General features: G+C 46.1%; 1 protein-coding gene across 1 annotated transcript in view; it reads right to left on the reverse strand.

Annotated features, from left to right (window-relative positions):
• The window catches only part of ARHGAP6 (Rho GTPase activating protein 6), a 582,024-nt gene that overhangs the window by 285,972 nt on the left and 279,200 nt on the right, over nt 1–16,852 (reverse strand). The gene's annotated exons all lie outside the window — the stretch shown is intronic.

The raw sequence follows: 16,852 nt of genomic DNA on the forward strand, positions 1-16,852 counted from the left end.
AGGTTTTTCCTCTGACCTTTTTGGAGGCCAGTATCTCCTTTACAGGAAAGAGAACCGGAGACAGGAGTGGGAGAGATAAGTTTAGGAGAGAAACGGTTGATGATGAGTGGTTTAAGAAGAGAAACGTGAAAGGCATTAGGAATACGAAGAGAAGGAGGGAGAAGAAGTTTATAAGAGACAGGATTAATCTGGCACAAAATTTTGAAAGGACCAAGATAGCGTGGTCCCAATTTGTAGCTGGGAACACGGAAGCGGACATATTTAGCGGAGAGCCATACCTTGTCTCCGGGAGAAAAAATGGGGGGAGCTCTTCTTTTCTTATCAGCAAACTTCTTCATGCGTGATGAAGCCTGTAAGAGAGAATTTTGGGTCTCTTTCCATATGGTGGAAAGATCACGAGTTATTTCATCCACAGCGGGCAAACCAGAGGGCAAGGGAGTAGGGAGGGGGGGAAGAGGGTGACGGCCGTACACCACGAAAAATGGGGATTTGGAAGAAGATTCAGAGACTCTGAAGTTGTACGAGAATTCGGCCCATGGTAGAAGGTCTGCCCAGTCATCCTGGCGGGAAGAAACAAAATGACGTAAATAATCACCCAGGACTTGGTTAATTCTTTCTACTTGCCCATTGGATTGAGGATGATAAGCAGAAGAAAAGTTCAATTTAATCTTGAGTTGTTTACAGAGAGCCCTCCAGAATTTTGACACGAATTGGACGCCTCTATCCGAGACGATCTGCGTGGGCAACCCGTGAAGACGAAAAATGTGTACAAAAAATTGTTTTGCCAACTGAGGCGCTGAAGGAAGACCAGGAAGAGGAATAAAATGTGCCATCTTGGAAAATCGATCAACGACCACCCAAACAACAGTGTTGCCACGGGATGGGGGTAAGTCTGTAATAAAGTCCATACCAATCAGAGACCAAGGCTGTTCGGGAACAGGCAGAGGATGAAGAAGACCAGCGGGCTTCTGGCGAGGAGTCTTATCCCGGGCACAGACAGTGCAGGCCCGCACAAAATCAACAACATCCGTCTCCAGAGTCGGCCACCAATAGAAACGAGAGATGAGTTGCACGGATTTCTTGATGCCCGCATGGCCTGCGAGATGGGAGGAGTGACCCCATTTGAGGATTCCGAGGCGTTGGCGTGGAGAGACGAAGGTCTTCCCTGGAGGAGTTTGCCTGATGGAGGCTGGAGAAGTGGAGATCAGGCAATCCGGAGGAATAATGTGTTGCGGAGAGAGCTCTACTTCCGAGGCCTCCGAGGAACGAGAGAGAGCATCGGCCCTAATGTTCTTATCGGCAGGGCGAAAGTGAATTTCAAAATTAAACCGGGCAAAGAACAGAGACCACCTGGCCTGGCGAGGATTCAGCCGTTGGGCAGACTGGAGATAGGAGAGATTCTTGTGATCGGTGTAAATAATAATTGGAAATTTTGATCCCTCCAGCAGATGCCTCCATTCCTCAAGTGCTAATTTAATGGCCAGAAGCTCTCGATCCCCGATGGAGTAGTTCCTCTCCGCCGGAGAGAAGGTCCTAGAAAAAAAAACACAAGTAACAGCATGCCCGGAAGAATTTTTTTGTAGAAGGACCGCTCCAGCTCCTACTGAGGAGGCATCAACCTCCAATAGGAAGGGTTTAGATGGGTCAGGTCTGGAGAGCACGGGAGCAGAAGAAAAGGCAGACTTGAGCCGTTTAAAGGCGTCTTCCGCTTGAGGAGGCCATGACTTAGGATTGGCATTCTTCTTGGTTAAAGCCACGATAGGAGCCACAATGGTGGAAAAATGTGGAATAAATTGTCTGTAATAATTGGCGAACCCCAAAAAACGTTGGATAGCACGGAGTCCGGAGGGGCGTGGCCAATCTAAGACGGCAGAGAGTTTGTCTGGATCCATTTGTAGTCCCTGGCCAGAGACCAAGTATCCTAGGAAAGGAAGAGATTGACATTCAAACAGACATTTCTCCATTTTGGCATAAAGTTGATTGTCACGAAGTCTCTGAAGAACCATGCGGACATGTTGGCGGTGTTCTTCTAGGTTGGCAGAAAAAATCAGAATATCGTCCAGATACACAACAACACAGGAATATAAGAGATCACGAAAAATTTCATTAACAAAGTCTTGGAAGACGGCAGGGGCGTTGCACAGGCCAAAGGGCATGACCAGATACTCAAAGTGTCCATCTCTAGTGTTAAATGCCGTTTTCCATTCATCCCCCTCCCTGATGCGGATGAGATTATAAGCACCTCTTAAGTCCAGTTTGGTAAAGATGTGGGCACCTTGGAGGCGATCAAAGAGTTCAGAGATAAGAGGTAGAGGGTAGCGGTTCTTTATCGTGATTTTATTAAGACCGCGATAGTCAATGCAAGGACGTAGGGAGCCATCTTTTTTGGACACAAAGAAAAATCCAGCTCCGGCAGGAGAGGAGGATTTGCGGATAAAGCCTCTTTTTAAATTTTCCTGGATGTACTCAGACATAGCAAGAGTCTCTGGGGCGGATAGAGGATAAATTCTGCCCCGGGGTGGAGTAGTGCCCGGGAGGAGGTCAATAGGACAGTCATAAGGCCTGTAAGGAGGAAGAGTCTCAGCTTGTTTTTTGCAAAACACATCAGCAAAGTCCATATAGGCCTTAGGGAGACCGGTTACAGGAGGAACCACAGGGTCACGGCAGGGAGTACTGGTAACCGGTTTAAGGCAGTCCTTGAAACAAGAGGTACCCCAACTCTTGATCTCCCCTGTGGACCAATCCAGGGTTGGGGAATGGTGTTGAAGCCAGGGTAGTCCAAGGAGAATTTCGGAAGTGCAATTGGAGAGGACCAAAAACTCAATTTTTTCGTGATGAGGTCCGATGCACATTAGGAGGGGTTCCGTGCGGTAACGCACGGCACAGTCCAATCTTTCATTGTTAACGCAATTGATGTAGAGAGGTCTGGCGAGACTGGTCACTGGGATGTTGAACCTATTGATGAGAGAGGCCAAAATAAAGTTTCCTGCAGATCCGGAATCCAAGAAGGCCTTAGTGGAGAAGGAGAAGGTAGAGGCAGATATCCGCACAGGCACAGTAAGACGTGGAGAAGCAGAGTTGACATCAAGGACTGTTTCACCTTTGTGCGGAGTCAGCGTACGTCTTTCCAGGCGGGGAGGACGGATAGGACAATCCTTCAGGAAGTGTTCGGTACCGGCACAGTACAGGCAGAGATTCTCCATGCGGCGTCGTGTCCTCTCTTGAGGTGTCAGGCGAGACCGGTCAACTTGCATAGCCTCCACGGCGGGAGGCACAGGAACGGATTGCAGAGGACCAGAGGAGAGAGGAGCCGGGGAGAAAAAACGCCTCGTGCGAACAAAGTCCATATCCTGGCGGAGCTCCTGACGCCTTTCGGAAAAACGCATATCAATGCGAGTGGCTAGATGAATGAGTTCATGTAGGTTAGCAGGAATTTCTCGTGCGGCCAGAACATCTTTAATGTTGCTGGATAGGCCTTTTTTAAAGGTCGCGCAGAGGGCCTCATTATTCCAGGAAAGTTCTGAAGCAAGAGTACGGAATTGCACGGCGTACTCGCCAACGGAAGAATTACCATGGACCAGGTTCAGCAGGGCAGTCTCAGCAGAAGAGGCTCGGGCAGGTTCCTCAAAGACACTTCGAATTTCCGAGAAGAAGGAGTGTACAGAGGCAGTGACGGGGTCATTGCGGTCCCAGAGCGGTGTGGCCCATGACAGAGCTTTTCCAGACAGAAGGCTGACTACGAAAGCCACCTTAGACCTTTCAGTAGGAAACTGGTCCGACATCATCTCCAAGTGCAGGGAACATTGTGAAAGAAAGCCACGGCAAAACTTAGAGTCCCCATCAAATTTATCCGGCAAGGATAGTCGTAGGCCTGAGGCGGCCACTCGCTGCGGAGGAGGTGCAGGAGCTGGCGGAGGAGATGATTGCTGAAGCTGTGGTAGTAGCTGCTGTAGCATCACGGTCAGTTGAGACAGGTGGTGGCCTTGTTGTGCTATCTGTTGTGACTGCTGGGCGACCACCGTGGTGAGGTCGGCGACAACTGGCAGAGGAACTTCAGCGGGATCCATGGCCGGATCTACTGTCACGATGCCGGCTGGCAGGAGGTGGATCCTCTGTGCCAGAGAGGGATTGGCGTGGACCGTGCTAGTGGACCGGTTCTAAGTCACTACTGGTGTTCACCAGATCCCGCCGCAAAGCGGGATGGTCTTGCTGCGGCGGTAGTGACCAGGTCGTATCCACTAGCAACGGCTCAACCTCTCTGACTGCTGAAGATAGGCGCGGTACAAGGGAGTAGACAAAAGCAAGGTCGGACGTAGCAGAAGGTCGGGGCAGGCAGCAAGGATCGTAGTCAGGGGCAACGGCAGAAGGTCTGGAACACAGGCTAGGAACACACAAGGGAACGCTTTCACTAGGCACGATGGCAACAAGATCCGGCGAGGGAGTGCAGGGGAAGTGAGGTATACATAGGGAGTGCACAGGTGAACACACTGATTAGAACCACTGCGCCAATCAGCGGCGCAGTGGCCCTTTAAATCGCAGAGACCCGGCGCGCGCGCGCCCTAGGGAGCGGGGCCGCGCGCGCCGGGACAGGACCGACGGAGAGCGAGTCAGGTACGGGAGCCGGGGTGCGCATCGCGAGCGGGCGCCACCCGCATCGCGAATCGCATCCCGGCTGGAGGCGGTATCGCAGCGCACCCGGTCAGTGGATCTGACCGGGGCGCTGCGGGAGCGAGAGTGTAGCGAGCGCTCCGGGGAGGAGCGGGGACCCGGAGCGCTCGGCGTAACAATCATAGACTACAGAATAGCATACAATGTCAGGCAGCCACTTCTAAGGCCAGCAGGATATTGTCATGTATCAAAAAAAGGATAGACTCACGGGACAGTGACATAATACTCCCCCTTTATAAAGCATTGGTACGGCCTCACCTGGAATATACTGTTCAGGAGGTTCTGGAGCTGGAAAGGGTACAGAGATGCACGACTAAACTAATAAGGGACATGGAACATCTCAGCTATGAGGAAAGATCAGAAGTATTACATTTGTTTAGTCTTCAGAAGAGACTTTTGAGGATATGATCAACGTATATAAGTATATAAATGGCCCATACAAAATATATGGGGAAAACCCCCCTCAAAGTACAAGGAAGCACTCCATCCGACTGGAGAAAAAAGGTTTAGACTTCTGGGGCAACAAACCTTATTTACCATAGTCACGATTCGGCTTACAGGTTGTGGATCCACTGTGTCAGCGAGGGATTGGCGTGGACCGTGCCGGTGGACCGGTTCTAAGAGGCTACTGGTGTTCACCAGAGCCCGCCGCAAAGCGGGATGGTCTTGCTGCGGCGGTAGCAACCAGGTCGTATCCACTAGCAACGGCTCAACCTCGCTGACTGCTGCGAAGGCGTGGGACAGAAGGACTAGGCAGAGGCAAGGTCAGACGTAGCAGAAGGTCGGGGCAGGCGGCAAGGTTCGTAGTCAATATGGATAGCAGGAGATAAGGTAACACAGGCTTTGGACAACACTAACGCTTTCACTGGCACAAGACAACAAGATCCGGCAAGGGAGTGCAGGGGAAGTGAGGTGATATAGCCAGGGAGCAGGTGGAAGCCAATTAGGGTAATTGGGCCAGGCACCAATCATTGGTGCACTGGCCCTTTAAGTCTCAGAGAGCTGGCACGCGCGCCCTAGAGAGCGGAGCCGCGCGCGCCAGCACATGATAGCCGGGGACCGGGACGGGTAAGTGACTTGGGATGCGATTTGCGAGCGGGCGCGTCCCGCTATGCGAATCGCATCCCCGCCGGCAATGTCAGTGCAGCGCTCCCGGTCAGCGGATCTGACCGGGGCGCTGCAGGAAGAGAGACGCCGTGAGCTCTCCGGGGAGGAGCAGGGTAACAGTACCCCCCCCTTAGGTCTCCCCCTTTTTTTTTCCGGCAACTGCTTCAAATGGGACGAGGACACCGGGAGTGATAGTAGGGTTTCCTCAAAGGCAGGCAGTACAGTAGGAGTGAGAATGGGGAGGGAGGGCAGAGGGTGAAGCTTGGCACGGGGCAGGGTGTCACCAGGACGGGGGCCATGAGGAGGCAAGGCACAGTCCTGATTGGCCTTGGGGAGACCAGGTGTAGGAGGAGGCACTGAGGCTTGCCTGACGGGACTGGGAGGAGAGGAGAGGCATTTCTTGTGGCAAGCAGAGCCCCAATTCTTGATCTCCCCGGTGGTCCAGTCAAGGGTGGGAGAATGAAGCTGGAGCCAACAGAGGAGGACTTCAGAGGTGCAGTTAGGAAGGATGAAAAATTCAATTTTTTCGTGATGGGGTCCAATGCACATTAAGGGGGGTTTTGTGCGGTAACGCACGGTGCAATCCAATCTAACTCCGTTGACCGCGGAAATGTAGAGCGGCTTGACGAGACGGGTCACCGGGTTGCAGAACTTATTCACCAAAGAATCCAGAATAAAATTCCCAGAGGCACCAGAGTCCAAGCAGGCCACGGCTGAAAGGGAGGAGTTGGCAGAAGGAGAAATCCGCAGGGGCACCGTGAGATGTGGAGAAGCAGACTTCGTACCAAGAGACGCCACACCCACATGAGCTGGGTGCGTGCGTGCGTTTCCTAGACGTGGAGGATGAATAGGGCAATCCACCAAGAAATGTTCAGTACTGGCACAGTACAGACAAAGATTTTCTTCCCTACAGCGATTCCTCTCTTCCTGGGTCAGGCGAGACCGATCCACTTGCATGGCCTCCTCGGCGGGAGGCACAGGCATAGATTGCAAAGGATACTGTGGGAGAGGTGCCCAGAGATCTAGGTCTTTTTCCTGGCAGAGCTCCTGGTGTCTCTCAGAAAAACGTATGTCAATGCGGGTGGCCAAATGGATAAGTTCTTGCAGGTTGGCAGGAATCTCTCGTGCGGCCAGCACATCCTTGATGTTACTGGATAGGCCTTTTTTAAAGGTAGCGCAGAGGGCCTCGTTATTCCAAGATAATTCGGAAGCGAGAGTACGAAATTGGATGGCGTACTCGCCTACTGAAGAATTACCCTGGACCAGGTTCAGCAGGGCAGTCTCGGCAGAAGAAGCTCGGGCTGGTTCCTCGAAGACACTACGGACTTCAGCGAAGAAGGACTGGACTGTGGCTGTGGCAGGATCATTGCGGTCCCAGAGCGGTGTGGCCCAAGACAAGGCCTTTCCAGAAAGAAGGCTCACTACGAACACCACCTTAGACCGTTCTGTAGGAAATAGGTCCGACAACATCTCCATATGCAGGGAACATTGAGACAAAAATCCACGGCAGAGTCTAGAGTCCCCATCAAATTTGTCCGGCAGGGACAAGCGGAGGCTAGGAGCGGCCACTCGCTGCGGAGGAGGTGCAGGAGCTGGCGGAGGAGATGGTTGCTGCTGTAGCAGTGGCAGAAGTTGCTGTAACGTGGCGGTCAGCTGCTGTCCTTGTTGGGCAATTTGCTGCGATTGCTGGGCGACCACCGTGGGTAGGTCAGCGAGACTTGGCAGCGGCACCTTAGCAGGATCCATGGCCGGATCTACAGTCACGATTCGGCTTACAGGTTGTGGATCCACTGTGTCAGCGAGGGATTGGCGTGGACCGTGCCGGTGGACCGGTTCTAAGAGGCTACTGGTGTTCACCAGAGCCCGCCGCAAAGCGGGATGGTCTTGCTGCGGCGGTAGCAACCAGGTCGTATCCACTAGCAACGGCTCAACCTCGCTGACTGCTGAGAAGGCGTGGGACAGAAGGACTAGGCAGAGGCAAGGTCAGACGTAGCAGAAGGTCGGGGCAGGCAGCAAGGTTCGTAGTCAATATGGATAGCAGGAGATCAGGTAACACAGGCTTTGGACAACACTAACACTTTCACTGGCACAAGGCAACAAGATCCGGCAAGGGAGTGCAGGGGAAGTGAGGTGATATAGCCAGGGAGCAGGTGGAAGCCAATTAGGGTAATTGGGCCAGGCACCAATCATTGGTGCACTGGCCCTTTAAGTCTCAGAGAGCTGGCGCGCGCGCGCCCTAGAGAGCGGAGCCGCGCGCGCCAGCACATGACAGCCGGGGACCGGGACGGGTAAGTGACTTGGGATGCGATTCGCGAGCGGGCGCGTCCCGTTATGCGAATCGCATCCCCGCCGGCAATGTTAGTGCAGCGCTCCCGGTCAGCGGGTCTGACCGGGGCGCTGCAGGAAGAGAGATGCCGTGAGCGCTCCGGGTCCCTGCTCCTCGGCGTAACAACCATAAGAACTGTGAATTTATGGAACAGTCTACCTCAGGAACTGGTCACTGCAGGAACAGTTGTAGGATTCAAAACAGGGTTATATATATTCCTAGAACAAAATAACATTAATGCATATGCAAAAATATATAATTACATCTCCTCCCCTTCATCCAACCATACCCCTTTCCTTCACCTTCATGCTTGATGGACATTTGTCTTTTTTCAACTGAACTATCTATGTATCTATGTAGACCTGTCATAGTGGGATAATGCACATGATCACATTACAGTTTTGTAAAGAGCCATAAGAGGACTGTGAAAGCCCTCTACTGTACCTCTGTATGGCTTAGATTTAGTACAGAGGCACATAAATAATATATCCATAAGAATCTGACAAAAAAGATTGACGCAAATTCCATTGTGCGGTGGAGGTAGTCTGACCTACAAGCATTAATTCTAGGGCAGAAGCATTTCCTACATATGTAGTCTGACATGGCCGCATGACAGCACAATGAGGCTTTGGTGTTAAAGTTAACCCATCATTACTTTCATGCTGCCTGAACAATAAGTCATCAAGCTTCTCTCCAGTGGCTTCTCCAGCCCTGCCAGCCTTGATTGGTAAATCTCTTCCTGTTTGGGTATAGGGATAGTTCTATAAATAAAGACTGGTGAGGAAGGCAGATATCACCAAGGACTTCCCCAATCAATATTTATGGCTTAGGCAGCATGAAAGTGATGACAGTTTTTAAGTAGACCTGGCGTTACCATACTGGCTCTATGCACATGGTTCTGCTGTGCACATAAGCCTCAAGATGTACTATATCATATTGCCTCCATTGAGCTAATCTTCATCAACACTTGCTACAAGGTTCTATAATTATCACACAAATTATCATTATATTTTCCATGGCCAATTCTGAAATAAAACTACAGAACATTCATTATTTTTCAACCATTAAATCTAAATTTAAATGGTTATTAAAGTAAATTACTGTATAAAAGAAGTAAGCTTGCTAATGACTGGCCGAGGACATTTTCAAGTATAGTTGCCATAGCATCTAATATTTTTCTTTCAAATGTTCTTTTTAAGCTAAAAGTAAAGAAAGACATAATGTAAGCATGAAATGCATTCTCGGCTTTTACTTAAAGTCTGCACAGTGGGATTTTAAATCCAAGTAGGAATTAGAAAGCATATGTAGGATGATTTCATACAGCGATATAGTCAAGATCTGAATTGATATAATACTAGGTCTCAGCTAGATGTAGTCGTGTTTTACAGTTCATACGTCACCTTCCTTCAGGGCGTCTTTCCAAGTGCCGGAGTAAATTGATATTTGCAAAGAAATCCAAAGTGTCTTGTAATTGCTGCATTATATTAATGGCTTGAACTAATGCACTACTTCTAAATTGTGGTTGACAGATATCACTTGGCCTGTCATGGAAGGATGCCATAAAGAAATATATAAGAATGTGGAGTTTTATATATGTATACACATACACATTGTCTTTTAAGGGTACGAATGCTTAAAAGACATAGGGTCATATTAGTGGGTTTTTGGTCAGATGCACGGCCCTTTTTCTGCCTGAAGTCATTCCATCCTGGTTTAGCAACATACATTTTTTTAAATTATTTTAATATTATAATAGGCACAAAACACAAATTAATGGTAAAATGAGCAGTAATTTTACTGGCATAGGTTTCCACCATAAATGTTGATACCCAGACAGGAAACATCCAATAAGTAGATAAAGCCGGGCACCGCTGGCTGAAAAAATTATGAAATACAGCTGACAAGTGTCTAAATTGGGGTGCGTGTCATTAGCAGACCAGTAGCGTAGGGGGGGGCTTCACGTATTTAGGTATTCAAAAAAGAAATTAACAATATGGAGAAAAGAGACAGCGCACACACCTGGAAATCCTGCTGTAACGGTTTATTGAAAGTTAATTCAGAACACAGATGAGACATCTTCCCCAAGACACGAGCGGAGCTAAGAGGCAGGAGCGTGAACCTGGACGACAGCCACTGTTTCACACCGAACGCTAGGTCAACGTTACGCTACGCGCCTTAGCGCTCTAACTGAGTGCTAAAGCGGGGGCCCCTTTCAGGAGATTGCGGGGGGTCCCAGCCCTGTGGATAGGGCATAAGTGTTTTAACGCTGCAGATGGCCTTTAACCTGTGTGGCACAACATCCACAGCTTTACCCTGGTCCAATCTATAACTAACCTCATAGAAGCTGATCAGATTAGTCTGACAGGACCGATCCCGCATAAACCCATGTTGGTGCTGTATTAGAAGGTTATTTTTATGGATATACTCAAGAATCCCAGAAAACCCTCAAAAATCTTACCCACAACAGGCCTATAGTTTTTCCGGATCCTATTTTGACAGGGCCAGATGATGTAAAATAATAATATATATAAATAATAATAATTATAAATTTATAATATAGAAAAAAAAAAAAAAATTATAATTATAATATTCTAATATCCTGGGCATTTCCTTTGACTAGATACAAGAAAAAAAAATGGTCTAACAACATACAATAATAGTTAATGATTCGGTTTGAACCTAGTAAAATAAGAGCCAAATATTCCTAAACAATAACAATAATAATCATTCATATTGTCAAGTAGAAAATTGCTTTGTTTTTTTTATAGCTTATAGTTCTTTCTATCCATGTGATCTGATTCTTATTTTTTAAAGCCACCCTTAAATGGATTGTCTATGACTTAAAACTGCAAATTCAGCAAAAATAAAATGCTTACAACAAACCCTATCTAAGGCTACTTCCACGCTGCCACTACGCCCCACCCTTAAACGGCCGGCTGTTAGGCTCTCTTTTTTCCCAGCCTTTAACGGCCATTATTGAGACGGGGCACAACGGGCAATGACAGGTCCCGACTGATCCCATTTACTATAATGGGTTCCTTCGGGACCCTTTATTTTGTAGCGAGACTAGTGGGAGAAAAAGACGGCAAAAGCAGTTTTCCCGGGCTCCACCGAGGGCTGTCACACTGCCGTGTGCTAAGGGCAGTGTGAAAGAAGCCTAAGAGAATTCTTAATGACCAGGGCATCTAGAAGGAATTAAGACCTGGCTTCAGATGCACAATGGTCTATGCTGTAAAGAAAACAAACAAACAAAAAAACATTCCAACCACGTATGCACATAAATTGAATGTACACTGGAGCTATTCCAAAGTTCATTGTCCTCAGGGAACTACCTGCAGACTTCCCACTGAGTAGCTTCTCCAATGAATGCATTGATCTCCCTGCAGTGGATGTTGTGAGATGTAATTGTAATTAGCCTTTATGTCAATACCAGACCTTTATACTGTGTGTACATGGCTTTAATGGCTTCTCTATCCAGATAATAAACTGGGGCTTTTCTCTGACACAATCTCAAGAGCACTTAGTTGCAATCTGGAGCACAGACAGCCTTTACATAGGGCAATCCAAGTGATAGGAGAAAATGCTATTATAAAACTCATCTACTTGTACTGGAATTGGAAATGATGGTGTTAACATTTATAGATACAAATAACATCACCTTCGGAAAGTGAAAACTGCCTAAAAACATTTCACAAGGTATTTTCGGACATTTTACTTTATTATAGACCTATTTAACTGATCTTAAACCAGTAGCCCGTCTTTGTGAGCCACTCATTTCAGTAAAGCACTTGTACTTTTGATATCTCCAGCTACCAATCATTATTGGAAACTATGGAGGGACTTATTAAAGACTGAAAATTGACATGCCGGACTCAAGATTCACCAAATGGTGCTGGCGTTTTAATAAATCTGGCACATTGGTGACAGTCTGTGAGCCACACTTAAAAATCGACAATAACCCAGCTACAAGCTGGCATAATATTCAGCTATAATTTACAGCAGGTCATTCTCTATTAAGGCATGACCTTTTTTAGACCTTTTTTTTTTACAATTTTGTTTATACTTTTTATGAAAGAAAACTGGTTTACATATATTGATAAATTGCTCCTCTATGCTTTTACAAACCTTTAAAATAAGCGACAAACAATGTTGTTGAAGTTAGTTATCAGACATTTACATTTATTTGGCCTATTAAAGGGGTTATCCACCATAAGGTGATTTTTAGTACGTACCTGGCAGACATTAATGGACATGCTTAGGAAGGATCTGCGCTTTTCTTGGGGCTAAATGGCTATGTTGTGAAATTACCATAACACTGTGGCTAGCCTTTTGTGAACTGGTATTTCCTGTTTCAGTTTTCTTTTTTTGACTCCAAATCCCATAATTCCATTTTCCTCCCTCCCACACATCAGCCACCCCACCCATTGAAACATAAATTAGATGCATCCATTCAAAAGACCTGTGGTTTTTAATCAGGGTGCCTACCGCTGTTGCATTAGTTGCAGTTTGATCTCTCTCCCACCAAGCGATCGTTCCACTTAGAGATGAGCAAAGATACAGTGATTCGATTTGTTACAAACTTCTCGGCTCGGCGGTTGCTGACTTTAGCCTGCATAAATTTGTTCAGCTTTCAGGCGCTCCGGTGAGCTGGAGACTCCCTCCTAGGCCTGTATCCACCTTTTCCAGCCCACCGGAGCACCTGAAAACTGAACTAATTTATGCAGGCTAAAGTCAGCAACCGCCGAGCCAAGTTTGTGATGAATCAAATCACTGTAACTTCGCACATCTCTAATTCCACCCATTGGAGCAGACAGGCTCCCTGTCATCAGCTAGCCAGTGAGTCAGGACTCGGCTGCATTGCAACCTGGGAAAAATCTGAGACAACAGTCATTTTGTATGCTGGTAAACATAAATATTGGGGTGAAAATCACATAAGAATTGTGAAAAAACCGTCACATACAGGTACAGACACTATATTGGACTACACTAACTTTACAGCCCCTGTAGCATATTCAAATAAAATAAATTCCTGGAATACCCCTTTAAGGTTTAAAGTGTTACTGTCTTTAAATATTTGACTTGTAATAAAAACACCAAACATTTTAATCTATCGGGTCTGAATGGTGACACCTACAGATTTCTCCCAGCAGGGAGACGTGTTTAGAATTCATATAAACTCTAGCTGCATAAAGACATGGTTTAGTGTCCTAAAATGTCTTGACAGGTTCCCTTTACAGATGACCTGTGGCCAACCCAAAAAATTGAATTGCAAATAGCTTGGGGTATCCTGATTACACATTATCCTGATTATTCTAGATGCACCCCTCAGTTCCTCAGTTAAGTAAATTTAGTTTGTCTGACAATTCAGGAAACCAGTCAGATGGGTGAAACTTAATTTTAATATTGGGAGAGCCCATCAATAGGTAGGATTATACAGTCAGCATCAAATCTGTAGCGTCAAATGTGTAGCAAACATTGTACGTGTGAATGTACCCTACAACTGTAACAATTAAAACTTGATGTACCATTCGTTTCTGAGATGCCAACCAAAAGGGCCAACCAATATGGTTGCATCTTAGTAAAAATGGCCACCATGGCAAAACAAAACAAATAGCAATACCTCTGTAATTAAAGTTTAAACACAATAACAACCAACCTTTGGCTATGGCTCTTAGACTAGGTTTACACATTGTATTTTGGTCAGTATTTGCTTCTCATGTTGGAGCTCAATTTGATCAGTATTTTATAGGTAAAACCGTGAATGGATCCAAAACACAGAAAAAGGTGCAATTATTTATAGTTTTTCTCTGTGCTGGTTTAACTCTTATATTTGGCATTTAAAAATTTTTTACAAATCTAAAAGTCCTAAAGAGAAGTCTAAAGAAAAAAAAATACCCAGAGCATGACATTGTGACCCAAAAACATCACAACACTTTGCACATTATATACTTCACTATAGACTTTAAAGTAACATAATAAAGCTAGGATAAAAAAAATTTGTGTTTTTGAGGTGTGCAATCCCAGCCTTTTTCCTTTTTGTACTAAGAAATAGCCATTGTTTGTCCACTTTACGGTCCAAACAATGGCCAAAAATCGGCTTTCTTTTTCCAGTTATTGAGTTTAATTGAACTCAATGTAAGTTTGCATGCCTTGGGGTTTTGGGCAGTGATTTCAATGTTAGAAATACTGCCGTAATTTAATACTATGCACTAATTGATGTTTTTCCATAGACTTTAATGGAACACGTTATTAGATTAAAAATATATAATTTTTTTTTTATATATATACTTTACTGTGTGTGAACTTAGCCTTACAGTCTGGAAAATTCATAATAAACTGCTATGGAGCATTTGACAGAATTTTAAATGCCTGCATGGCAACATGTAGTTTTAGCGATAAGTCTGGATATGGGACAAGCCGTTTCAATTTATTTTCAATGCTTGCCCAATGCACAAAACTGTCTATGCTCCAAACAGGGTGGATAATGTAGACATCAAAGCTTCTGTGAGAATCAACAGTCTGGAAGAAATTAGATCTTGTTCCTGTCTCACATTCTGTTTAGGTTTTTTCTTGAATGATATAACTTGAGTATAGTCAAGAGAGCGTTTGTTTATTTTCTTTTTCTCTGCCTTTTTGTCTACCAGCAGTTACAAAGCAAGGGTGAGACCCCTGGAAATGAGGTGCTAATGATTTATTTTCTTTCTTCAGGAAAGAAACATTTACATGGCACTTTCTGTTGTAAATGTTCAATGATGTACATTATAATCAAACAAAAAACAGAACACTGATCTATACTTGTTGGGCATAGTTCACACTGCTATATAAAACCACTATAGAATGGGAGAGCTGTTTTTACAGGATTTTATTTGATCTCACACGTCATGTACACAAGGTACAGTTAACTACTGGCAGGTAAAGAAATAAAAAGGAATTTATTGAATACAGTTAATTGGCAAAAAAAATGCACCAAGAAGGAGTTGTTGGAATGAAATGAAACTTTATATGTGTGACTATAATCATCATATATGTAGATTATTATAAAATTAGAGTAAAAAGATAAGTTTATTGGAATTATACATTGGAAAGGAGGCTCTAGTACCATGCTAAGCCACCTCTAGCCTGGATACAAGATAAGATATGGTTGGGTATGGAGGCATTCTGCAGCACATTTGCCTGCAGATGTGACAGCTGGGCCTGTAGATCCTGCAAACGTGTTGGTTACCAAAGCTGTCTCAAAATAAATGCTCGATTAGTGATACAGTGAAATCTCCCTTAGTGGACACCTCCCAATAGGGGACACCTCCCAATAGTGGACAGTTTTTAATTCCCCAGCAGGGTCCCATAAGACTTAATGTATTTTCACCCTCCGAATAGGGGACATTCCCAATAGTGGACGTGGACACACCCAATAGGGGACAGTAGGGGGCAAAACACTCCCAATAGGGGAAAAAACACTCCCAATAGGGAACAATGCGGGATAAAACACTCTCAATAGGGGACAACCAGGCGTATGTGCAGGCCCTACCTTGTGCACAGGGTAGCCGACAGGGGGTACAGCCAATACCACAGTAAGGGGCCCAGACTCCCAGGGGGCCCAGGTCCCCACTGCAGCCCCCTGCAGCAGCCCCAGCACAGAAGCAGAAGACCTCAGTGGTCTCATGCTTCTGTACATCTGCCGGCCACATCATTCAACCCCCTCCTTTCCTGATCCCCCCATGCCGCTTTATTTCCCCTGTGTAAAATCACCCCCCCCCCTTTTTACCCCCTGTGCCACATCATTTCCTCTTGATCCCCTGTACTATTTCATTCCCCCTTTATCCCACTTTGCTACTTCATAAAGATGGGGTGATGAATTTACACAGAGGGTAATGAAATTGAACAGAGGGGATAAAGGGGAAATTATGTGGCACAGGGGGTTAGGGGGGGGGCATAATTTGGCACAAGGCGTAAGGGGGCACACGGTATAAAGGGTGGATGAAATGATGGGGGGGGTAAGGGGTGATTAAATGTCACTGGGAGATTCTACTGTAATATTGCTTTTTATCCAATAGGGGACATCACTCATTAGTAGACAATAGTGTCCACTATTGGGAGATTCTACTGTAAAAATTTGGTGGCCGGGCAGGCCAAGAAGGTGATGAAATATGGCACATATCACTGAACTGTGCCCCTTCTATCACTACTATAGGTAATCGACTTTCATGTGATGTGATGGCTTCCCATATCATCATCACATCAGCGGTTAGAGCAGTGCATCTCTCCACAGCAAAGGCAGGATTAAAATGCTCATCCACAAAGCATTCATACTTGAAACCCATTGCCCCTCTGATCCCATACATCACCTGAACTTATCCCTAAAAACAATGAAGTTTCAGTCTGTAGCAGTCCAAATCTCTTGTTCACAACACCACTAAAAACTAAGGCAACAGTGTCTGGCTGTCAATGGTGGGATATGTAATGGACACTACTATGCCCTATGATATAACACTTCTTTCTGTTAAGCACCGGATATGGTCTGGGCAGACACATAGGAGTGTAATGAAGGTGTGGATGGTGGACAAGGAAACTGGGGCAGCTGCTTATGCTTGAAGATCAAATAATCCTCTCTAATGATGGTCTGTATGGGCTGTCTGAAGCCTGTTCCCATGTATGCGTGCCTTAAACAAAAAAAAATGCTCCTAACACCTCCTAACAGCTTGGTCAAAATGTCCTAGATGGTGGGCAATTTGTTGTGGTGTCATATATGGAATG

Source organism: Hyla sarda, chromosome 2 (assembly GCF_029499605.1).
Source record: "Hyla sarda isolate aHylSar1 chromosome 2, aHylSar1.hap1, whole genome shotgun sequence".
In the NCBI taxonomy this organism is placed as follows: Eukaryota; Metazoa; Chordata; class Amphibia; order Anura; family Hylidae; genus Hyla; species Hyla sarda.